The sequence below is a fragment of the Triticum aestivum genome, chromosome 6B, assembly GCF_018294505.1.
Source record: "Triticum aestivum cultivar Chinese Spring chromosome 6B, IWGSC CS RefSeq v2.1, whole genome shotgun sequence".
NCBI lineage: Eukaryota > Viridiplantae > Streptophyta > Magnoliopsida > Poales > Poaceae > Triticum > Triticum aestivum.
Genome location: NC_057810.1, coordinates 574,880,451 through 574,905,560, shown reverse-complemented (window position 1 = coordinate 574,905,560; position 25,110 = coordinate 574,880,451). Strand labels below are relative to the sequence as shown.

General features: G+C 44.2%; 1 long non-coding RNA gene and 1 pseudogene across 1 annotated transcript; both read left to right on the top strand.

Annotated features, from left to right (window-relative positions):
- The first annotated feature begins 209 nt into the window (after positions 1-209).
- On the top strand, positions 210-2,305 carry LOC123138111 (uncharacterized). The gene is made up of 2 exons (XR_006468879.1): positions 210-1,589; positions 2,024-2,305. It is a non-coding gene; the product is annotated as an uncharacterized lncRNA (long non-coding RNA).
- A 3,959-nt stretch (positions 2,306-6,264) lies between these two features.
- LOC123138109 (proteinaceous RNase P 2-like) lies at positions 6,265-20,435 on the top strand (annotated as a pseudogene).
- Positions 20,436-25,110: the final 4,675 nt, after the last annotated feature.

The window sequence follows — 25,110 nt, the reverse complement described above, 5'->3', positions numbered from 1 at the left end:
ACTATTTCCTGGAATTTCCTGAATTTTTCCTAATCTTATCTTATCTTATCTTATCTTATCTTATCTTACCTACTAATAAACCACGCATTGCTTCTGGTCGCCCGTCGCACATTTTTGCAAAAAAGCCATTGCACTTTCTAATATTCAACCCGCGGTCCCTTATTAGGTGAGAAAACCCTTCGTTCTGACTATTGTTTTTGCAAGAAACCCTGTAGTTTCCTGTATTGAACCCGCGGCCCTTTCAAAGTGATAAAGCGTTCGACAGCGCGAGGAAGACGCGCGGATCCGGGCGCGGCGGATCTGCCGGCCGGTGCGGCGGCTTGCTCCGGTGGCGGCGGCGATGTCTTGCTCATCCAGTTAAAGAGAGAGACAGGGTGTGAGGGGGAGAGGAAAGAGAGGAAGGCATAGAAGGAGAAGTGTCGCAAGATGAGGGAGGGATCTCGCGGCTGGTGCGGGGGCTTGCTCGCAGCGGCGTCCGTCTCGTCCAGAGAAAGAGAGAGACAGGGCATGAGGGAGAGAGGAAAGAGAGGAAGAAAGGAGAAGGAGAATGGGCGCAAGGTGACGGAGACGGTCGCTGGCGGTGGCGCCTCCGGTGACCGGCCGGCGGCAGGGCGACCTGCACTTGGAGGAGGAGAACTGCGCAAGATGGATTCCAGCACCCTCCTACTCATATAATGGTGAGACCTCCTTCCCTCTCTCCCTTCCAGAGCCATAGGCTGACGACAAGGACAAGTCCCTGCTCGAGAAAACAGCAGGGAGCAACATGATTCACGGTCTAGATTAGAACAACACTGAACTGATATATTTTTTGTAGTACAGGAGCTTCAAGACAAAGGGCATCAGGCTTCACGGCAACACATTTATCTATAACTTTCTCCCCAAATCTGAAAGTATTTGGCCCCTAAATTCTAATTCTCATTAGAAAGTCAGAGTATTTGTGGAATATGGTCTATGAATATTGACAAATTTGATTGCAGCAGGGGCGACAAAGTTAGTGCAGTCCTCACCGTGCACATATATTTCAGGGTAAAATCAAACTTCAGTTAGAAGGACATGATCAGGCAGGAGATTCATGCAGCATTGGATGTGAGAGGCCCTAAATGCATTTAGCATGTGAAAAGATGTGTTTAGTATTGTTCCAAGTTGTTACCTTTCGAAAAGAGAACGCAACAGGGATAATTTTTTCTTCGAAGCACGAGTTAACCACAAGGAATCTCCATGCTTTTGCACCGGGTGTGAAATCAACTTTGAAAAATTGACATGGCTATTGTTTTTGCTTTTCCTGCTCAAGACAACAAAGGGATTGTTCAGGCTGATTTGTGTTTGTGCAGACAGACCTCAAGGAACCTCTGCCGAAGATTTACGTGGTGAAGGACTCAAACTGTATCTCACGTCCACTCGGCCACACCTGGGTTGGCTGCCAACAGCCCTCTGATTGAACAACTGCTCCGTCTATCCGAGTCTCTGTCGGTCGGCTGTTCTTCTCGGACATCACCATACAGCTCCTCAGCAGCAAACTCACGTGCTTCTCCACCAGAATCAATTCCCGAGCTGTTGATATCCCCTATTCCTCTAAGGATATGCCCATGGTAATTTTTTCCACAAGGCGAGTGTTGCAGTATTTGTATGAACTGGAGTACTGTACTGTTGCAGTAGTGTACAACTGTACATACATGGTTTGAAAATCCTTTCTTTTTCAGTTATATATTAGAATGGAATTTGTACGGCTTGGACTGCATTTTCACAATCAATATGGTGTGTTCAAGTAGTGTAAATTGTTTAACTTGCTTTTTGGCCAGTATCCCGATATATGTGGATGTATCGTTGCTTTTTACAATCAATTTGTAATGTTGCTTAATGTACCGTTTGGTCTGCTTTTTTGGTCTGTATCCCTGAATCAACGCCCTTAAGCTCCTGTTGATTTCTATAATTCATGAGCACATATGAGCATCAAAAGAAAATATCCCATGATGAAACGTGAGCAAGTCTTGGTGAATGAACTGATATTTTTCATGCATTACAGGTGAAGCAAAAAAAAATCAAGCTTTATAAGCTCCGCGGCCTCAAGGCCAATCCCCAGGTTGATGCCACCGCTACTGACTTTGCCACATCCCTATTACAGTTTAATTTTTAATTTATTAGAGAAACTGGATCAGTGCTTGGGGCTGGTGTGCTACGGTTGGTTTAGGCATGTGTCCAACAAGGCGGCGGCCACTATAAGATACTCTCCTGAGTTAGGACGGGTTTCGAATTTGCTGCATGAGAAAAAATAAAAGAGAAAGGAATGTGATTTTTGCTGCTACTATATGATGCTTTGTTGTTACCGTTTTCTGTTTATTGTATCAACTATTTGTCGTGTGAACTACCCATCAGATTTAGGCTCGGATGATTCAGATAGGATGGAAGATGCGTAGGAATCGTCTGTGACATTCTCAATGAATTCGATCCCTCGTCGGCGAGCTTCATCATGTAAGACCTTTAGTAATTTCATTCAAATTTATCTAGCAACAATTGCATGACTCTAGACCTGAACAATTGCACCCTATGAAAAAAAGATTACACACAATGTGGGGTTGGTGTAGATGAGATAGGGGTGGGCCAACAATCATTACAGGTCGGTCGACCTGCCACAGGACCGGACATGTTCGAGAAAACTCAATCCGATGGCCGCATGTGTCGTGTCTTCTCTTTCGACCTAACTTGTTATGTGGACGTAGTTGGATTTTTATTTAGCTAATCTGTGCTTGCTGAAATTCTCATATGATGCATGCGTTCATGGATGAGAATGTGGATTAATTGATAAATTCAATGAAGAGTATACAGGGGAAGAATGTTTTATAAGATACGAGCCTTCTTTCCCTAAGGGTTGCTTGGTATTTCTGCTTTTTAATATTGATAACATAGGTGCATATTCTTCTTAAATCTGAAACATATGTGATCTTAAATTGTTTTGCATAATCTAGAATTTAGTTCATGGGCTCAGTTTGTACTTCGCCGTTCTGGTGAGAATAAGAGGTATTTTTAACTATATACTCACATATATTTGAGATAAACATGGGATTGTCAAAGTAGTCATGGAAAGCAGTGGTTACTCAATACAGTGGATAGTAAAAGTTCGTTTACACCGATATTAAGGATGGTGCATGCATCAAGTGTAGATGACACAAGGATGGTGCCCACAATCATTACAAGTCCGTCAATAGACGAGGCTGCAGGAAAGAGCTCGTGAAAGTAGTGTGCTAAGTGTTATTACCAAGCTCGTCACCTTAGGATTCATCATTCATCGTGAATAGGCGGACAACTTGACCACCATCGGCGGTAGTGATGAGGAGGAAAAGCCGCAACGCTGATGGAGCGCTAGGGACATGTCATGATTTATTTTTCCCGTGGCAACGCACGGGCTCTTTTACTAGTCTATATCTATATCTATATCTATATCTATACCTACTAATAAAGCAGATATTGCTTCTGCCCGTACGTCACAAAAATCGCCCCCCGAAGTTGCTAGAAATTACCCGCTATGCCACCCGCAAGTGAAGAAAACGATTCGATTTTTCTTTTCAAAGTCGCCGTCGTTTCCAGAGTTTGTATAAAGTTAATATCCAACAAATAGCAGTGACGCAGTAGCAGCGCCGTGGCTCGATGCATTGTCTTCTGCCCTGTAGACGAGGGTTCGAACCCCAGCTTCCACCAATATTTTCCTCCACCTTTTTCTCATGACTTATTCCCACCTACTTTAGGCCTACATGGGCCAGCCAGCGGACTTAATGCCCTGTTTTTTTCTTTTTTCTGGTCTTCTCTTTTCTCACTTCTGTTTTTGTTTTCTCCTTCTTTAAATCAATTTGAGATTTTCAAGTATTAAAAAGTTGCGAGTTTGAAAAAGTTGTTTGAGAAATTATAAAATGTGTGTGAATTCAAAAAAGTTCAGGAAATCATAAAATTTTCGTGGTTTCAAAAAATGTTACTGATTTTACAAAAATATTTGCAAATTATAAAAATAATTTGGAAAGAAATGTCGTTAAATAAAATCAAGTTCATGATCTTGATAAAATGATCGTGTATTCAAAACATATTTGTGAATCTGAGTCATCATGAAATCAAAAACTATTCATGCATTTCAATAAATGTTCGTCTAAAAAACAAATGTTTGTGAATTTAAAAAAATGTCTAAATTTAAAAAGAATGTTTGTCGATTCAAAAAACTCTTCCTATTCAGATGTATTTTATATCTAGGATTTGATTAATTTTGGAAATTCTTTATATGTCTTGGGGTTGGCGAGTAGTCCATGGTCGATGAGATTTGTTTTCAAAGTTCAAAACACTCCCTTGCGCGAGACAATGACAAGTGTGTCGTACAGTGACAAGCCCATTTTTTACCACGTTGAATGCATTGCGATCACGTGGATATTGCATCCATCATCAACGAGAGTGAGAAGAAAGATAATTGGCAACATGGTGAGCCATCGTGTTAAAATAGAGGACATTCATATGTCGGATATTGACCAACGTGTAATTTTTTCTTCCGTTGCAACGCACGGGCATATTTGCTAGTATATATATATATATATATATATATATATATATATATATATACTAATAAAGCACGGAGTGCTTCTGGTCGTCCGTCATTAAAAGTGCCCTTGAAGTTGTAAATAATTACCCACCATGCCATTGGTAAGTGGAAAAAACGGTTCGGTTTACCCTTTTCTAAAATCCGCGACCTACTCAACTTATTAAAGTGAAGCCCCTGTAATCAACAGCTTGCATGTGTGTGGCGCAGTGGTGTGAGGCTCGCCTGTTTACCTGGGAGACCCAGGTTCGAGTCCCCTTGCTCCCTTTTCCTCCTCTTATTTTTCTCTCCTATTAATGTTGGTAGGCGTAGGATATTACTACTCGCTCCAGCGTCACTTAGCAGATGGGCAGCACAATGTACCAGTTACTCTATTTTTTGGACATATTCATATATTTCAAAAAAAATCATAACTTTCAAACCCTAACTCCAAATCTAACATGTTATGTATAGAAATCCCTTAAAAAGATGTGTAGATTTCAAATATGGTATTATATTAATCACTTTCAATGTCAAAAAAACTCATAACTTTCAAACCCTAACTTCAAATCTAGCATGTTAAATATAGAAATCCCTTAAAAAGATGTGTAGATTTCAAATATGGTACTATATTAATCACTTTCAAATCCTAACGCCAAATCTAACATGTTATATATGGAAATCCCTTTAAAAAGATGTGTAGATTTCAAATATGCTATTATATTAATCATCATTCCTAAAATTCCATTTATGATGCAACCTTTATTAATATCTTCTTTATATGGGGTATTTTGAAAATCCCGGCTTAATGTTGATATTTCTGTAGTCTAATAAATTGGAAACATGTTGAATACATTTCACAAATAATACAACCTTATGAACTTACACCACTTATCATGTTGTTTCTCGTGGGGCATTGTGAAAGATTTGAAGGGATTCGCCGATGCTCTCAGGTGTGCGTATGAGGGATGATTTTTTTCCGTTGCAACACACTGGGAATAATGCCTTTCCATGGAATCTGAAGCATGCATGGTTAAAAAAGAAATTCCGAATCATACACCTGATTTCATGAAAATTATTGTGACCTCTTCAAATAGAAAATTCGTTTTAGTGTGGTATGTGCAAATCTGTTTATTATGTTTCCTTCTATATGAAAGAAAATTGAGTTGTACTTTAGACTTTATAGGTCTCCGTGCATGTAAGTTTAGAAGAAATTTGGTAACGAAAATCAGTAATGGGCATCTGGTAACTTACCAATTAAACCTTAATTTCTTATATATGTACATACATGTACGATCCTCATGATTTAGGCTCTCAATGATAAATCAAATGATGAAGGTAATGACTCATTATACTACAAATTAACTAGGAAGGTAATTTAGATATTTAAATTAATCAATTCTTTCAGGATTGAAGTGTAGCATCTCATACATGCATTTTAAGATCATTGGTAAAATATACATTACATGGCTGATGCAATAGAATGTTATCTTGGGTCATTGGGCTAGGGAGGTGTGTTTTGATTCTCCCGGTGCAACGCACGGGCATATTTACTATTTACTAGTAATAATAAAGCGATTAGTGCTTCTGCCCGCCCGCTCACCGTCGCGGCTCTTTTGCAAAAAAACACCCTATTTTGTTGGATAATTAAACCCACCATCCCTATGTAAGTGAATCCAGAAAAACGTTTCGATTTTGCGAATTAACCCCTGCATTCTATAAGAATTCTGCCCACGCTCCGTTCTTCATCTTATCCACAACTCCAACCTGTCGCGCACGCGGCATGCGCACAGACTGCACCCGCCGCGGGGACACCGCAGCCGCCATGGCCGCCATTGATGCGGTCGTCTCCGGCCCAGACACGGCGCCCGACATCTGCCTCGCCACGCACCAGTATGAACAGCTCCTCCACCTGCTCGCCTCCGCAGACGCATGCCGCGTTGCCCGTCCACCCGGCGGACGTTGCGTGCCGCGTGTTCGCCCCCATGCTGGAGGCCGGGGCGCCCCCATTCGAGGCCACCATCACCTCGCTCGGTTGCGTCGTCACCGCAGACGGCTAGGGCACTAATGAGGCCTTCAGTCTCGTCTCCACCATGCGGCAGAAGTACGGCATCGCGCTGCGCCTCCGGTTCTACAGCCCCGTGCTTGCCGTAATCCGACGCGCCAAGAGGCTGGCAAGGCCTAAGCGGTCGAGGCCCTCATGGTGGCCTCCGCTGTATCGCCGAAGAACCCGAGCTTGCCGCGCTCCTTGAGGTCAGCGCAAAGGTCAGGGACGAAGACAAGGTGTATGAGTATATGCACAAGCTGCGGCGAGCTGTCGGCTGTGCGATAGAGGAGACCGCCAAGGTCTTGGAGGGGCAGTTTCAGAGCGAGAAGGTGGCAACTGCTCGTAAGGCTGAGTGGGATGTGTGTCAGGTTAAGTACGCCCTTGTGGCGAACGGCGGTGTGTGCCATCAGCTGGGGTGGCTTTGGACTTTGGAGCAGACCATGGATGATGCAGTGGGTCAGAGTTGGGGCAGACGACAAGTGCGGTGGATACAGATGCCGCCTAGGTTCTGTTGATATCGACATGGAGGCATACACAGAAGTTTGCTAACTCTATTTCTGGGTTGGCTCTTGAGAGGCAAACCAAAGCCAAGTTTAGGTGCATATATATCTATCCCTTGGGTTTGAGTCCGTAGCTAACTTGGAGCATTGCATATTTTGTTAAATATAGTTAGTTTCTTTAGTTTACTGGCAATTGTGATAAGCAGAGCAGATATGTGCTTGGTTATTTTTTGATTAGTAGCTGGCATGATGTGATTTACTAATTATTATGTTTGAAAAAACTAGACCTGGAGATAGTATGCCTCCCTGCTTTCTGAGGATAGTGACTTGTGTCGTGACCAAATTAAATAGGTTTATATGATAACCTTCTTCATCTATGTTAATTTTCACCTCTGTTTATAGAACTCTGGTTGTGTTAACAATTTGAGACGTCCTTAAAGACCTTGTGGTTGATTGCCATGTCTGCATGATAATTGCTTGCTGAAGTAACTGGTCCTTCAACTGTAGTTAGGGAAATCCATAATCTTCATATACTTAAATCATGGCATTCATCTGTAGATAGTTTTCCTCCCTGTTTTGTGCAACAACTGATTGTGGTGATATACTGTGGCCAAATTGAATGAGCTTATATGATTAACTTCTTCATCCACAATTTCAGTTTGGTTTATGGAAATTAAACTACTGTTTTGTTAAATATAGTTAGTTTCAATTGAATGAGTTTTATGCAGGTTGTCAGATAAATTCTTCTCAGCATCTTATATTCTATATCTTATATAGGTGCCTCGGTTGTCCAAACATTGTAGGGGACATTCTAGGATATTAGTTTGACATAAAATCTGTATTATTGATACAATGTCTCAAGACTCTCAACAAGGCTGGGGTGAATATGCTACAGCTATGTGCTGGACAGTGCCGCCACCGCCGAATTCACTGGAAGATCATCCGCCGTCCGAACGTGCTCCACCTGAGGTATGTAACATTAGCTTTTCCCAAATTATTCTGTAAAATTTCATCTACATTCATAAAAAGTACAGTTCCCCTTGGTCTGGTCTGAAAGACACATATTTGGGTACATAGGTTTCAGTTACTGAAGATATTGCATTGCTATTATTGGTGAATAAGTTCATGAACAAATGAAACTGGAAGATACACCAGATGGTCCAGATATCACAAAAGATAGTGGAGGAAGCGTAGTAGGTTGCTTTTCCATTACATACAGTGATCAGAACTAATGCTTTGCCCTTGTGCTGTAGGAGTAGGACACACCTTTCTGTAGATACGTGTCCACATGCATCATTGTTAAAATAAATTCAAGGCACTCCGCCGATCATCCGAGGACCAAGCAATCACACGAGCACGGCACCGAGATTTTTTAACGAGGTTCACCGCTATGGCTACATCCCCGGGGCTTGACTACGGGCGCTCCTCCCCGTGACACCGTCACAATACCGCACACTAGCTACCCGGGCGCCGGCACACACCGCCGGCTCCCTCTTGCGCGCCTGTGCTATTATGTTGGCATAGGTTACATCGTGTGTCTACCCCCGCTATATATGAGAGGCCTAGGATACAAGTGTCCTACTAGGACACGACTCCACATCCTATGTAAACACAATACAACTCATAGTCCAACTGTAACCTACCTTGTACACAATATTCGACACAACTCTAACAAACTCCACCTTGGCGAATATTCTCCACCACCTTGAATTCGTCAATGCGTCAAACTTCCATGTACATTGAACTTGAGTTTATCCCATGAGCACCGCTACTACTCCAAAGACTCCATGTGACTCCACCTACAGCTTGTAGTCCCTTCTTTTCTTGACCACGGTCAACACTCAAGCAAAATTAAGTTCCACATTACTCTAGTTTGCGCTCCCAACTTCCAGAGTATCTGTCACACCCTGATTTTCATGCCACTACACTTAAGCTAACAATCATGATAAAATGTGGTTTGACAAAAACTTTTGAGTGTTTTGGACCTTGCCTTGATTGGTTTTTGTCTGTTGTTTGCAAGTGCTCTAAAAATAAAACAAATCCTCCAACTCTTATACTCCTTCTCCTTGATCCAAAAACCTTTCCCAATGATCATGCCATGTGTATAGGACATAAAAATAATTTCTTGCAAAAATAATTTGGCCAAATAGTATTTTCAAAAATTAGTTTTTCAAAAACCCCTGAATTGAGGTTTGCACTGCAAGTACTTAATTAAGGGCAGTAAAAATCTTTCCAAAAATATATTTGACTCCTATTAGATATAGGATACCCAGAAAACACAAAAATATAATTTTGAAAGTTATTTTCCTATTTTATTTAAAAGCTTTTTCTTAAGGCCAAAAATGGTCTTTAATAGGGAAAAATTATTTTATTGATTCAAAAATATTTGACAAAATTTAGGGAAACTCATAGGACATATATTGTCCATATATAAGAGTTTCAACACATGGTCATGTTCAAAATATTGGTCAAATACCTCAAAAACCCTTTCTGGATATTTCAAGCTTTTGAAATATTTACAAAGGAAATATTCTCCACAAATTCCAAGAAAATTCTATCATGTCACATATGACATGTTTGATGATCTTGACAAGTATCATGTCATGGAGAATAGTATAACCCCATGAAATCCCCTCAAAACCATTTTTGTCCATTTTGAAGTTTGAGCAACTTTACATTGCCAAACATGTCCAAATGTTCTCAAACCTTGTGAACATGCTCAAATGGTCTAATCATTCATCTAGGCCAAATGGCACAAGTTGGAGAAAATGTTATATTGATCAAAGTGCCCCAAAACCCTTCCTATCCAGAACCAAATTTGGACAACTCTACATTGGAAACTTTCTCCTTTTGATCTCAACTTTTGTGGACATGTTCATAACCTTAAATGATGACACTACACCAAGTGGTGCATCAAGGAGAACATATGTGCATGACTAAATCTTGGAAAGTCCATTTCTGCTGATTTCTAGGGTTTACAAAAGTTGCATTGGCAACTTTGCGCAAATGGACTCAATATTGGTGGAACCTATTATTTTATCATACCATATGACCCTGTCAAGCCTCATGACAAGAGGAGTTCATCTTCTTGCCCAAACCACCATCAAACACCTTCTGGCAGAAATTAAAAATGTATGTTTTGTCCACTTCCACTAATCTCCATGAGTTCTCCTTTTTACCACAGCCCCTCCTAGTCCCCCTCTACCTCTGGTGTGCTTCCCTGCCCGAGAGGCAATGATGAAGGGCGGCAGGGATCCATTTTTCTTCTCTGGACAGGACTTTTCCTCCCTTTCTCATCTCTCTCTCACTCCTGGCAAGTTCCAGGGCATCCAATGCCATTGTCACATTGTTTACTCCCCCCTGCAACTGCTAGACACAAGTGGGCGCGTGAGGACGCGAGGAAAATCCATGGGTGCCAGCCATTTGCGCGCTCTGGAGCACGTCAGCGTGCTCCCGCCCGTTGACGCCGCGTCCCCCGACCACCTCGAGCCTCCCCCTTGCGCCAGTTGAGGTGCCTCGACGTTCGCAACACGCCATCGTGCTGCCCCCCTCCTCTCTCTTCCTCCTGCTGCCTTCTCTCGCACGCGCACCAGCCGCCCGAGAGCTCCAATGGGCAGCCTCACACGCGCGATGCCTCTGACCCGTCCCCACTCCCTCTCTCTCTTCCTGGCGCCCTACTCCACGCCCACGAGCGCCGCAGACAACCCCGAGCCTCCTCCCGTGGCCACCGCGGCCATTCCCGCGGGTGCCTGTAGGCCACGTCCACGGTGAGCCGTGGCTTCGCCATATAAGGCCGTCCCTGACCTTCCTCTGGAGCTCCTTTGATCTCTCTCTCCCCCGTGAACCCCATGGACCAACCTGCACCTCCTCTCGTGCCCTCCGCCCACCTCCATGGCCGGAGCCATGTCATCAGGCTCCTCCTAAATTCGCGCTCTGTGGCCTCTCCCCTCCCCTTTAGATTCCACCAGAGCATCACCAACCTCCCCAAGGACATCTCCCAATCTCCATTTCTTCCTCTCCGCGGCTGCAGCATCGTGTCCCACCCTCACCATCGCCGCCGTCCACCGCGGGCGATGCGCTGCTCGCGTCCGACCACCCCAGCGATCGTGGCGCACCTCGACGGATGCGGCACGCTCTCTTGAGCATACCGGTGTGCTGGGCGTCGACGGAGGTGGCCGGTGCCGCCGGGGAGAGCGCCGACGCCACTCGGCCTTGCCTCCTCTGTTTCCCGTCGCGCCGCGCGGGAGGGTTAAGGCGACCTGCCGCTAGGGCCCGCGCATCAGCGACACAGTGGGCGGGCCCGCCCGTTTAAGTGGAGACGGCTTCCGCCATTACCGCCTCTCCCGCGCGAAGGCATATTTCCAGGAAGCAGCCCCCGACGTGGCCCCTGTGCGCGTGCGGCCGAGCCGCTGGGCCGGCCCAGTGGCGTCCTGCTGCTAAACCTCGCCCAGTGCGCCTCTTAAGGGTAAAGCCCTTGTCTGTTTCTTTCCTTATCTTTGTCCAAAAATTTATCAAATCTCCCAAATATTCATATTAATAACTCCAAATTGAATGATTCAAATTTCTGTTGACTCCATAAATCATGTCCTGCCTGTTGGTGCAGCATGCACATTTTTTCCATAACACCTCTCTTCACACAAATCCAATAAGACCCCATTTTCCATTTCTGTGATGAACTTTAGAAAATCACAGAGAGCTCAAATTTAATCCAAATGCCATGATTCAAATTTCCAGATGCTTCTAAGTTCATAACCTAGTTTATGAACATTTTTCTTAATACTTTCTGTGCCACATAATATAATGAGCCATTTCTTCATATTTGTCAACTTTGCAAATTCATAGGAAATTCATTTGAACTACAAATCCAGTGAAACCAACTCCTAGATGCTTCTAAAATCATGGTTTGTTAAATGGGTGCCTTTGCTCATTTCTCAAAAATATATTTCTGTACACTTCTTGCAAATCCATAAACCCCTTGATTCCATCATATTGAAATGTTCATAAATAATCACTGATCCAATTCCAATGAAACCACTTTGGTTATTCTTCATATAACCAGAGATATTCCATAAAAGTCAAATCCATATTTTTAGAGCACTTTTATTTTGCCCTGTTGTGTTGCTTATTGTGGTTGTTTCTGGTGTTAGTTGATGAAGTAGACGGAGTATTTGGAGAAGGACCAGAAGATTTCAAGACTCTGATGAACCAGGCAAGCAGCCCTTTGACCATGTCTATGAAACCCTTTTTATGCATGTCATATAGCACCATATTGTTGTTGCAACGGAATCATGATGAGGTGGTACCCACTTTGATGGTTTGCCACCATACTTCCTCGTTGATACTTGCATTATGCATAACCCTACCTTCTTATGAGGGTTATGACGGTGGGAGTAGATAGGATGCTAAAGTAGTGCTACGCAAAAAGGGACAGGAATATGCATGGTAATGGAGACAAAGTATTTTTCAAAAGACTTTTCGAAAACCCCGTCGGGTGCCACTTATGCCCGAGGGAGATGATGAGATGGGTAACCACTTGATGACGAAGTGGTGTACCGAGGCAAGTGTGTGTGTTGTTTTCGAAAACGGATTAGATTTAAGATTTGTCGACTGTCCCAACCTTACATGCGCGACCACTCTACCCTTATATGGGAAAGGGCATTATTGATTACCTAGACCGATACTAGCTTGGAGCCCGCATTACTAGTGACGGGAGAATTGTTGGTGCGCTCTCTCGGGATGGGGTCGTGCCAGGTAGGGCGGCCAAGAACATTTTTATGGGGCACCGGATACATCGTTGGTACCCCGTGCCAGTATGTGATGAATATGGGAGCAATGCTCCACAATTTTAAGATGTGAAATGTTGGGCACGAGGGTTACTACCAATCGAGTGGACTCCATGTTAGTGTCGTCTAGGGAAAGATAGTGATCGAGTGCTTACCCCGGGTACTTGAGGTATCGCGGGTCGTGGATGACACGGAAGTTCCCCGGATCTTGTGGGTAAAGTGTGCAACCTCTGCAGAGTATAAAACTATTCGAATAGCCGTGTCCACGGTCAAGGACAGTTGGGCGGTGCTACTTAAACTATGTCCAGAGTTTACAAACCAGTGTGTGTGTGTTTGGATAACTACTTGGGTCAAATCAAAGGACTTGACGTGATTGAGATGGGTTGGTGCCCACTCTATTTATATTGATATCTGTAACCTGTCCTCATGGTTACTTGAATTCTGCTGATGCATGTCTTACAAGTTGTTGAACATGTCATTGCACTTAAAACTAGCTTTCTGCAAAAAATTACCTATATCATGCATTGTTGTATCTTGAACCAAAACATGGGTTGCTTGCGAGTACATTCAGAGTACTCATTGGCTTGCCACTGGTTATTTTATTGGCCAGGCATGAAAGAACAGGATGTAATGAAGAGTACCTTGGTGACGAACATGCAAGCTAGGACGCTTCCCAGTCAGAATGCCTGTAGGGTTAAGGCAGATGGCATGGGTCCAAGTTGTTATTGAAGATTTCCGCTGCGATGATACACTCAAGACTTGACCATAATGGTCCTACTTGTGTAAAATGGTATGTATGGATGTAAGACTCTTGTTATTCAGCTTATGTGTGTTCAGTGAGCATTGATCTCTGGGATCACTGTACACGTGCATTCGGTGATCTCGACTTATGAGTCGGGGTCCCCACAGAGATGGTATCAGAGCCCGGTTGACTGTAGGAAGCCTTAGTTAGCATGGTCGTTAGTTAGGGCAAAGCTATTTTCAAAACTACTACTAGTTTTCAAAACTATCTGTACTTCTCTTCCCTTCTCAATTTTTTGAAAACTAAGGTATAATTTCCTTATTAATATCTTCCCCTTCAAAACCTTTGGTCGCTAGAACCCTTATGCCCCTGACCACTGGATTCCTTGTAATCCTTGTGGATAATCTAGAAGGAAGATGCCTTGCCAGACGTTCACCCACATCTCCTGAACATAAGATTGACGACATCACAACAAGACGATACCAACAGAAGATACATCGTCAAGGAATGAGGACCTGAAGACCCAGGAGATGGTGACACCCTTGACACTGCCCCAAGATGATGCAACCTTAGCCTACGATGATCAGGGCATAGGATATGCAAGATCATGATATACATCGCTAATAGAGTAACCCTGTCACTACCGTTGTTGTATCGGCAACCACCAGTGGATGAGAACCTAGCCATTTGGTCCGCCTCACTATAGTGAGCAGGAAAACGATTCTCTTCATCCCCCGCTCTCGGTGACGATATTTTCAACAATGTGTCCGACAGATTGGGCCTCTATTATGCCTTGTTAATGTCATTGCATAAAGGAGTGCCACCTGGAACCGCCAACACCTTAAAAAGGCAAAAGTGATCGTCATGATTAAGAAGACAAGAGAAGATCAAGTCAATGCCAGCCACAAGGAGCCACCATCACCCCATCACCTCATCAGGCGAGAAGTTGTTGAAGATTCTTCAGGCTCAACCCAGATCGTTTCATCAAACAAGAGACGTAGCAACACCTGAGGAAAACTCAGAGGACTGCATGAGGCACAAGGCACGCCTACTGAGTCCGAGAACCCCTAGGGTAGGATGAGTCGTGTACCCCCTATGCGTAGTCGAGTCCATATGATGGTTCGAATAGAACCATGATTGTGTGTTGCTTGCTTTTATTTGTTTGTGTTTTGATATCAGTCGCTCTTTTTGCCCTAGGCAACAAGTACACGACCATATCACCTGCCTTTTTTTGGGCCCTTTAGACACTTGTTGTTTGCACGTGCACTATAGAACCCCCTTTAGGCATTCCCCTCCTCTATGCTACTTTTCCCTCTCATCTCTCTCTCCTTAAGTGAAGATCGACGAGACAAGGTACACCAAGGATTCTACTTCGACAACCAACAAGCACTGAAGACTTTTGCTACAACCTCCTCGACCAAGTACAACCCCGTATGTTTACACCTCAAGACTAGAACCCTATCCCTAGACCCTACAGGACTTCACAAGATACCCCAGCTCGAAACCTTAACCATGAGCTTAACCCGTAGAATTGCAAGAGAACTAGTTAAGCCTCCATAACCTTGCACAACATTGGGTTCATTATGGAACTAGTGGACGAAGTGAGCAAGCACGTTAGCATCCTAACATAGCACAAGAACTGACGATGTCATAGGGAAGACCAAATTAAGGGTATAGGAATAGGGGACAAATGACTTGATGAGTTTGTGTCAGTGACTTTGAGGAATTATCTGATACTTTTGGTGGATTATAAGGCTTTCATGTTGAACTTGGTGGAATCATGTTAATAGGGTAGCATAGCTTTCATTACCCCTGAGTAAATTGGATTTAGTAGGACAATTATGGTCGCAAGATGAAATTCTTGGAAGTATTTGGATTTAACTTAGCCATGTGATATTGATAGGAGACAGTTGATATTACGTAAATGACTTGGGGGAACATGTAGGGATTCTCGTTGGACAAGAGATTTGGATTTAAGTAGGTGATTCTAGTTGAATATAGATGCTGAGTATGTCTACATGGTTCGGAGTAAATTGGATTTAGGTTGATGATCTCGATCATGATACCATGTTTCTTGGAGGACAATAAACTAGGAGATTGGACTAATTGTCGGAGTTTATTTAGGCATCTTTGTGAGCTTGACCTTGGAGTATTACTAGATCACAATAACGGGAATTGGTGGACTGACTATAGTAGAGATAACCCTTTCCAGTATTTGGAGATTATAGGACTTTAGGAGATTATAAACATTGGATTTGTAGAATTAATGGATTATGTAGTGATTAATGGAAGTTAACGGGTTGTTGGAGTTGATTCATAGAAAAGGTAACAAGATTTTGGAGTGGCATATGACGTGTTTCCTTAGGATAGAGATGCACTAGCATGGACCTTGGAAGAATAGGATGATCACTTGGATTGTCCTGTTTTATTCCAGCTTGGAAGCTTGTATGCTCTACCCATGGATTTTTAGGGGTAGCCACACACATGAGTTTGGGGATCGTAGACATATATGATTTTGTTAGACCTCCTCTTGGGAGTCATGAGGATATGAATAGCATGAGTGATGATTGGAGTTGACCTATGCGAAATGATGCTTTCAGCAGTATAAGGTGATCTATTTGGAGGACTAGGTAGAACAATTGGCATCTCAGGAATGGTGCTCAAGGATAAATGTTCACTCGCACACTAGAATCCTTGAAACCCTTAAGCCCTACCAAGCTACAACATGGTCAGATCAGGACCTTAGGGCCTTGACACTAGATCTAGAACCACCTTGGACCACACTCAACAAGACCACCACTAATTCCCCAGCCTACTTTATGTACCCCGTGAACAAAGTCTTCATGGAGTGCTTAGACAAGATAGTTGTCATCATCATTTGGTGACCTACTTGTCCACCCGAAGACGGAAGAAGAACCGTTCAGCTGGTTAGGGAACATTTGAAGACCGCCATGCCAAGGAGGAAGAACTACCACCATCATCAAGAAGTAAACACCCGCGTCGAAGACCACGTGTATCTGCAAGCCACTTCTCTCTAAGGAACCAAGCATTTCCATGACAAGGAGACCCACACCAAGATTCATCGGCTCCCTTCAAGACCACTCCAAGATTTAATAGCCCCCTCTGAGATCACTACGAGACGAAGAGAAGACAGTTACCAGCTGGAGTTACCACCTGAGTTACCCATTGTGCACAACGCTTTCCATGCATCACAACCCCGGAAGTGTTTCCAACTTCCTAACTTGCCCAATCTCTACGAGGGCATTGACCACCGAGCCATTGACCCCTAGCCCAATCTAACCTACCACGAGCTACCCATTAGCAACCTGGATCAAGAAGAGTGTCATACATGAAGCCACACCATCAAGTACTTCAAGCTCAATGGAGCACTACACGAAAGCAGAAACAACATGAGGACTTGAAGACTACCCCAGATCCAAGTTTCTGTATCCCTTTCCGCGCCTAGTTTGGGAATCTCGGCGACGAGATTCTTGTAACAGGGGTAGGTCTGTCACACCCTGATTTTCATGCCACTACACTTAAGCTAACAATCATGATAAAATGTGGTTTGACAAAAACTTTTGAGTGTTTTGGACCTTGCCTTGATTGGTTTTTGTTTGTTGTTTGCAAGTGCTCTAAAAATAAAACAAATCCTCCAACTCTTATACTCCTTCTTGATCCAAAAACCTTTCCCAATGATCATGCCATGTGTATAGGACATAAAAATAATTTCTTGCAAAAATAATTTGGCCAAATAGTATTTTCAAAAATTAGTTTTTCAAAAACCCCTGAATTGAGGTTTGCACTGCAAGTACTTAATTAAGGGTAGTAAAAATCTTTCCAAAAGTATATTTGACTCCTATTAGATATAAGATACCCAGAAAACACAAAAATATAATTTTGAAAGTTATTTTCCTATTTTATTTAAAAGCTTTTTCTTAAGGCCAGAAATGGTCTTTAATAGGGAAAAATTATTTTATTGATTCAAAAATATTTGACAAAATTTAGGGAAACTCATAGGACATATATTGTCCATATATAAGAGTTTCAACACATGGTCATGTTCAAAATATTGGTCAAATACCTCAAAAACCCTTTCTGAATATTTCAAGCGTTTGAAATATTTACAAAGGAAATATTCTCCACAAATTCCAAGAAAATTCTATCATGTAACATATGACATGTTTGATGATCTTGACAAGTATCATGTCATGGAGAATAGTATAACCCCATGAAATCCCCTCAAAACCATTTTTGTCCATTTTGAAGTTTGAGCAACTTTACATTGCCAAACATGTCCAAATGTTCTCAAACCTTGTGAACATGCTCAAATGGTCTAATCATTCATCTAGACCAAATGGCACAAGTTGGAGAAAATGTTATATTGATCAAAGTGCCCCAAAACCCTTCCTGTCCAGAACCAAATTTGGACAACTCTACATTGGAAACTTTCTCCTTTTGATCTCAACTTTTGTGGAAATGTTCATAACCTCAAATGATGACACTACACCAAGTGGTGCATCAAGGAGAACATATGTGCATGACTAAATCTTGGAAAGTCTATTTCTGCTGATTTCTAGGGTTTACAAAAGTTGCATTGGCAACTTTGCCCAAATGGACTCAATATTGGTGGAACCTATTATTTTATCATACCATATGACCCTGTCAAGCCTCATGACAAGAGGAGTTCATCTTCTTGCCCAAACCACCATCAAACGCCTTCTTGCAGAAATTAAAAATGTATGTTTTGTCCACTTCCACTAATCTCCATGAGTTCTCCTTTTTACCACACCCCCTCCTAGTCCCCCTCTACCTCTGGTGTGCTTCCCTGCCGGAGAGGCAATGATGAAGGGGGGCAGGGATCCATTTTTCTTCTTTGGAAAACCACTTTTTGCTCCCTTTCTCATCTCTCTCTCACTCCTGGGAAGTTCCAGGGCATCCAATGCCATTGTCACATTGTTTACTCTCCCCTGCAACTGCTAGACACAAGTGGGCGCGTGAGGACGCGAGGAAAAGCCGTGGGTGCCAGCCATTTGCGCGCTCTGGAGCACGTCAGCGTGCTCCCGACCGTTGACGCCGCGTCCCCCGACCACCTCGAGCCTCCCCCTTGCGCCAGTTGAGGTGCCTCGACGTTCGCAACACGCCACCGTGCTGCCCCCCTCCTCTCTCTTCCTCCTGCTGCCTCCTCTCGAACGCGCACCAGCCGCCCGAGAGCTCCAATGGGCAGCCTCACATGCGCGATGCCTCTGACCCGTCCCCACTCCCTCTCTCTCTTCCTGGCGCCCTACTCCACGCCCACGAGCGCCGCAGACAACCCCGAGCCTCCTCCCGTGGCCACTACGGCCATTCCCGCGGGTGCCCGTAGGCCACGTCCACGGTGAGCCGTGGCTTCACCATATAAGGCCACCCCTGACCTCCCTCTGGAGCTCCTTTGATCTCTCTCCCCCCCGTGAATCCCCTGGACCAACCTGCACCTCCTCTCGTGCCCTCCGCCCACCTCCATGGCCAGAGCCATGTCGTCAGGCTCCTCCTAAATTCGCGCTCTGTGGCCTCTCCCCTCCCCTTTAGATTCCACCAGAGCATCACCAACCTCCCCAAGGACATCTCCCAAGCTCCATTTCTTCCTCTCTGCGGCTGCAGCGTCGTGTCCCACCCTCACCTTCGCCGCCGTCCGCCGCGGGCGATGCGCTGCTCGCATCCGACCACCCCAGCGATCGTGGCGCACCTCGACGGATGCGGCACGCTCTCTTGAGCACACCGGTGTGCTGGGCTACGACGGAGGTGGCCGGTGCCGCCGGGGAGAGCGCCGACGCCGCTCGGCCTCGCCTCCTCTGTTTCCCGTCGCGGCGCGCGGGAGGTTGAAGGCGACCTGCCGCTAGGGCCCGCGCGTCAGCGACCCAGTGGGCGGGCCCGCCCATTTAAGTGGAGACGGCTTCCGCCATTACCACCTCTCCCGCGCGAAGGCGTATTTCCAGGAAGCAGCCTCCAACGTGGCCCCTGTGCGCGTGTGGCCGAGCTGCTGGGCCGGCCCAGTGGCGTCCTGCTGCTAAACCTCGCCCAGTGTGCCTCTTACGGGTAAAGCCCTTGTCTGTTTCTTTCCTTATCTTTTTCCAAAAATTTATCAAATCTCCCAAATATTCATATTAATAACTCCAAATTGAATGATTCAAATTTCTGGTGACTCCATAAATCATTCCCTACCTGTTGGTGCAGCATGCACATTTTTTCCAGAACACCTCTCTTCACACAAATCCAATAAACCCCATTTTCCATTTCTGTGATGAACTTTAGAAAATCACAGAGAGCTCAAATTTAATCCAAATGCCATGATTCAAATTTACAGATGCTTATAAGTTCATAACCTAGTTTATGAACATTTTTCTTAATACTTTTTGTGCCACACAATATAATGAGTCGTTTCTTCATATTTGTCAACTTTGCAAATTCATAGGAAATTCATTTGAACTCCAAATCCAATGAAACCAACTCCTAGATGCTTCTAAAATCATGATTTGTTAAATGGGTGCCTTGCTCATTTTTCAAAAATATATTTCTATACACTTCTTGCAAATCCATAAACCCCTTGATTCCATCATATTCAAATGTTCAGAAATAACCATTGATCCAATTCCAATGAAACCACTCTGGTTATTCTTCATATAACCAGAGATATCCCATAAAAGTCAAATCCATATTTTTAGAGCACTTTTATTTTGCCCTGTTGTGTTGCTTATTGTGATTCTTTCTGGCATTAGTTGATGAAGTAGACGAAGTATTTGGAGAACGACCAGAAGATTTCAAGACTCTGATGAACCAGGCAAGCAACCCTTTGACCATGTCTATGAAACCCTTTTTATGCATGTTATATAGCACCATATTGTCGTTGCAACGGAATCATGATGAGGTGGTACCCACTTTGATGGTTTGCCACCATACTTCCTCGTTGATACTTGCATTATGCATAACCCTACCTTCTTATGAGGGTTATGACGGTGGGAGTAGATAGGATGCTAAAGTAGTGCTATGCAAAAAGGGATGGGAATATGCATGGAAATGGAGACAAAGTATTTTTCAAAAGACTTTTCGAAAACCCCGTCGGGTGCCACTTATGCCCGAGGGAGATGATGAGATGGGTAACCACTTGATGACGAAATGGTGTACCGAGGCAAGTGTGTGTGTTGTTTTCGAAAATGGATTATATTTAAGATTTGTCGACTGTCCCAACCTTACATGCGCGACCACTCTACCCTTATATGGGAAAGGGCATTATTGATTACCTAGACCGATACTAGCTTGGAGCCCACATTACTAGTGATGGGAGAGTTGTTGGTGCACTCTCTCGGTACGGGGTCGTGCCAAGTAGGGCGGCCAAGAACATTTTTATGGGGCACCGGACACACCGTTGGTACCCCGTGCCAGTATGTGATGAATATGGGAGCGATGCTCCACAATTTTAAGATGTGAAATGTTGGGCATGGGGGTTACTACCAATCGAGTGGACTCCATGTTAGTGTCGTCTAGGGAAAGATAGTGATCGGGTGCTTACCCCGGGTACTTGAGGTATCGCGGGTCGTGGATGACACGAAAGATCCCCGGATCTTGTGGGTAAAGTGTGCAACCTCTGCAGAGTGTAAAACTATTCGAATAGCCGTGTCCACGGTCAAGGACAGTTGGGCGGTGCTGCTTAAACTATGTCCAGAGTTTACAAACCAGTGTGTGTGTTTGGATAACTACTTGGGTCAAGTCAAAGGACTTGACGTGATTGAGATGGGTTGGTGCCCACTCTATTTATATTGATATCTGTAACCTGTCCTCATGGTTACTTGAATTCTCCTGATGCATGTCTTACAAGTTGTTGAACATGTCATTGCAATCAAAACTAGCTTTCTGTAAAAAATTACCTATATCATGCATTGTTGTATCTTGAACCAAAACATGGGTTGCTTGCGAGTACATTCAGAGTACTCATTGGCTTGCCACTGGTTATTTTATTGGCCAGACATGAAAGAACAGTATGTAATGAAGAGTACCTTGGTGACGAACATGCGAGCTAGGACGCTTCCCAGTCAGAATGCCTGTAGGGTTAAGGCAGATGGCATGGGTCCAAGTTGTTATTGAAGATTTCCGCTGCGATGATACACTCAAGACTTGACCATAATGGTCCTACTTGTGTAAAACGGTATGTATGGATGTAAGACTCTTGTTATTCAGCTTCTGTGTGTTCAGTGAGCATTGATCTCTGGGATCACTGTACACGTGCATTCGGTGATCTTGACTTATGAGTCGGGGTCCCCACAGTATTAGTCCAATGCCATCACACACTGATCACTGACCTGCGTGAAAGTGAACAACTCACATATTGGGCGTCACACATAAGAGTTACCTGAACTCAACATCACCACTCCTTTCTTGACCGCCTATCTGAAACTTGAAGGAGTTTCACCATTGCTTGTAGTCATCCTGAGTCAAATTCGCAGTTGTCTCACCACATGTATGACCACCAGAGCCCTGGCCCGTCTCCATGTCCCATGCGTACCGCATGGCTCGCCGCTATTACCGCGTCGAGCCTCCACTGTCCTGGTCGAGTCTCAAGGGTCGCGAAACCACACCACTCAACCCCCACTGCAGAGTACCACCGATCATCACCGACCGATGACGAGTTTCACGCTTCCATCAGACCACTGGGCTCCAGTCCAAACTGCGTGTCGCTCGCTTTTTTCCAGCTGAATAGGCTTCGACTCTCTGTCGACTTACACCGTAGCCCCTCAATCAGCACTGAGTGAAGTCTTCCAGACTCCAGCTCCACCTTCAACATGGCTCCATGGTAGATGATCAGTCCACCCTCGCGCCCCGTCGACTTCAAACTATGTGTGTACATCACCTTGAATCAACCCCGCGCCATAGTCTTGTCGAAGCCACACAAGCCCTCGGGGCCTGCGCCACGTGTTTCCAGGCCCGGAAGTTGGTCACCATCAGCATCACGCTCCTATGTCGTCGTTGCCGATCCCACCACCGTCTTCTGTACCAACCGACTCGCGTTGATCCGTCAGACTACCTACTCCAACCCAGCCGAACTTGTCCGGCTACATCACACGCCCGAGGCTCCCAAATTGCCTTCCACAACTTTTCATCTATCACATGATAATTCCGTCTTAGCTGAATTGACTTCCCACAACGCCCTCAAGCATCCCCATTATGTCAACAAATCTTTCACTCTTGTCTGCCATAACCCAAGGTTTTCAGTTCCGTGAACTTCTCCACCTCAAACCTGGTACCCGTTGGCGCCATGGTTCTTTATACGGATGACAGTATGAAAAAATATCCGAGCTTCCAACACGTGCTCAAGTATACAAGATGCACCAGTAGCAAATTCCTACCAAAAATCCTTCTTGTACTCACGTGTAGCTCCCAAACACAACTTCCAATTCTAGTAATTGCTTTGCCAAAACCTCCTGCTACCCGATGGAATAGAACGATGAATCTTTTCTTCCGTTGAATCGATCTGCTGCCTTGTGCTGTCATAACAAGGACTCGGTCCTTTTTTGTCCAAAACAAATCTCCCAAACGATGCCATTGTACTGCGGCCCCCAGCACTAGTGCATGCACCTTGCAAACAAACGCGTGAGGCCTGCCAGCCCACATGGGCCTTGCTAATCGTTGCTGCTGCAGTACTCTGTGCCAAGGCCCCTGGGCCTCGCGCCTCAGGCCTCACCGCCTACCGATCGAGCCGCTGCTCGCTCTGCAAGTTGCTGCTGCCTGTACGCTAGGTCAGGCGCATCCACACGCACGCGTCACAATACGCCGCTACCACTTATTCCGATTGCTTCTTCCAATCTGGTCGAGAACCACGCCACAACTGGCTCCATCTCAAACTTATATTTCGTCCGGATCAACAATACACAGCCTCCAAATAACCTAGCTCTGATACCACTTGTTAGAATAAATTCTAGGCACTCCGTCGATCATCCGAGGACCAAGCAATCACACGAGAACGACACCGAGATTTGTTAACGAGGTTCACCACTATGGCTACATCCCCAGGGCCTGACTACGGGCACTCCTCCCCGTGACACCGTCACAATACCGCACACCGGCCACCCGGGCGCCAGCACACGCCGCCGGCTCCCCCTTGCGCGCCTGTGCTATTATGTTGGGATAGGTTACATCGTGTGTCTACCCCCGCTATATATGAGAAGCCTAGGATACAAGTGTCCTACTAGAACACGACTCCACATCCTATGTAAACACAATACAACTCATAGGCCAACTGTAACCTACCTTGTACACAATATTTGACACAACTCTAACAATCATGCTTTAAGTATCTGCTTTCATGGGGTAACTCACTCGGTATGTTTCTTAAGAGGATGTGACTAACTGGAAAATATTCCATGGCTCACAACATGAGTAAGCATGTAATAAAAGTTTAACTTTTGGTGTTTGCTGAATTTCGGTTCTGATTCGGAAGATACATACATTATTTTTTGAGTTTGCTTTACTTAGAGTATGAACTGATGCTTTTCAAAGATACACGTTGACTAGAGAGTTAAGTGTATAAGATTCGTTTGGACTCGGGGGGTTGTCCAAATGTAGCTTTATGGTTTTTACTCTATGTATGCAATTACAATCTTGGCAGCAAACTAAGATGGTTAGTTTGCAAAGTTCTTGCATAAATTAGGAAAATATTGTAAATTTGCTTTCTACACATGTTGGACTGTCTTATGCTGCTAACGGGGCCCTGATGATGTTGTTCTTAACTTGGTGTGCATATAAATTGTTCTCCAAGACTGCCTGAGCAATCTTCATTATAATAATGATGTCTCTTTGGTTGGTATACATAATTGATTGACGTTGTTTGAGAATATGTCAGTTGCAACTTACACGTCACAACTAATGATTCTTTTGGTACTTCAGAAGCCAGCACCGGTGGCGGGCTCGAAATAAACTTATGCCATACACATAACTTAATTAAATCCTACCTTTTGCACTCTTATGCAACTGCTTTCATCTCTGTGAAGTTAGTTCTATTTTAAGACAATGTTAAGTAGAGTAGTAGACAAAGAAGCAATGAAGAATATAAATAGACGTCATTATATTATCCAAACTCCAGTGGCAGATGGTGGAATCTTGCTTCTTATTGGAAATCTCTAAGTTCTACAAGTAGATCATAATCATTTGTAGATTGTTGAATTATTTTGATATCCTTTCTTTGGAAATTATGGGATCCTAACATTATACATCTAATAATTACTTATAGGTGAGTGTGTCAAAAGGCTCTATTCGCAACCTTTTTTGTGAGTGGCTCTCTTTACACCCTTGATCTAACATTTTAGACAGGATTACTTTAAATTCTATTCGATGAGTGCTCCTGCGTCCAGCCCACTCGAGTGTCTGTTGCAACAACTTATCCAGCTGTGTACTATGCCTAATCAAGTTGAAATCCATCCACCAACTGATGTCCATACAAAAGGGAGATACAAAAGAATTAA